At 35.6% G+C, this 1,095-nt stretch overlaps 1 pseudogene; it reads left to right on the forward strand.

Annotated features, from left to right (window-relative positions):
- Positions 1–570: 570 nt before the first annotated feature.
- On the forward strand, positions 571–1,091 carry LOC129675114 (olfactory receptor 4C15-like; annotated as a pseudogene).
- Positions 1,092–1,095: the final 4 nt, after the last annotated feature.

Raw genomic sequence — 1,095 nt, forward strand, 5'->3', positions numbered from 1 at the left:
TGTTACTGTATTTCAGGAAGCCACTAGAGAAAACAAGTCAGCAAATCAAGGACAAAACATGTGTGGATATTTTGTGGAGTATAAATAGCTAGCATTTTAATTCTACACGATTTCTGAATACCGATGTTAGAAAATGACTTTTTTCTTTTTTTAAAAACAAATTTATTCATGTACACTTTATTTATATTGTTCCCTCCCTTACATCACTACCCCTTCCAACTCATACTGTAATCCTTCTCTATAATTTATAATCTCTACTTACTATTCAATCTATCTATCTATCTATCTATCTATCTATCTATCTATCTGCCTATCATCTATCTGTCTACCTATTTGTCTCTTTGTAACTGCACACACACACACACACACACACACACACACACACACAATTCACTTCATGTTGATTGTAAGAACATGTGTTGGGCAAAGCATTTGTTTTATCCATTCTCACCTATGAAAAATTTGTTTACTACCCAAACTCCTTGATGATAATATATACTTATTTGAAGCATTTTAAAAATAATTATAGATTTACACAAGCATAGTTGCTTATACATTCTCCTTGAAATTATGGAAAACCAAAGTTTTGTAACAGAGTTCATATTCCTTGGACTTTCACAGAACCCTGAAGTCCAGAAAATAGTTTTTATTGTATTTTTGTTTGTCTACATTGCAACCGTTGGGGGCAACATGATAATTGTGGTGACTATTGTCTGTAGCCCAGCATTGGTAGACTGCCTCATGTACTTCTTCTTGGATTTCTTGTCCCTATTCGATGCATTCTTCTTTTCTGTCATCATACCAAAGATGGTTGTGGACTCTCTATATGAGAAGAAAACAATCTCCTTTAAAGGATGCATGATGCAGCTGTTTGCTGAACACTTCCTTGCAGCAGTAGAAGTGATTGTTTTGACAGCCATGGCCTATGACTGCTATGTAGCAATTTGTAAGCCCTTGCACTACTCTTCCATCATGAACTGGAAGGTCTGTGGCACACTGATGGGGATAGCATGGACAGGAGGATTCTTGCATTCTATCATACAAATTATTTCACTTTGCAATTACCCTTCTGTGGACCCAATGTCATTGATCATT

Source organism: Psammomys obesus, unplaced genomic scaffold (genome assembly GCF_907164565.1).
Source record: "Psammomys obesus unplaced genomic scaffold, mPsaObe1.curated_primary_1811, whole genome shotgun sequence".
Lineage (NCBI taxonomy): Eukaryota > Metazoa > Chordata > Mammalia > Rodentia > Muridae > Psammomys > Psammomys obesus.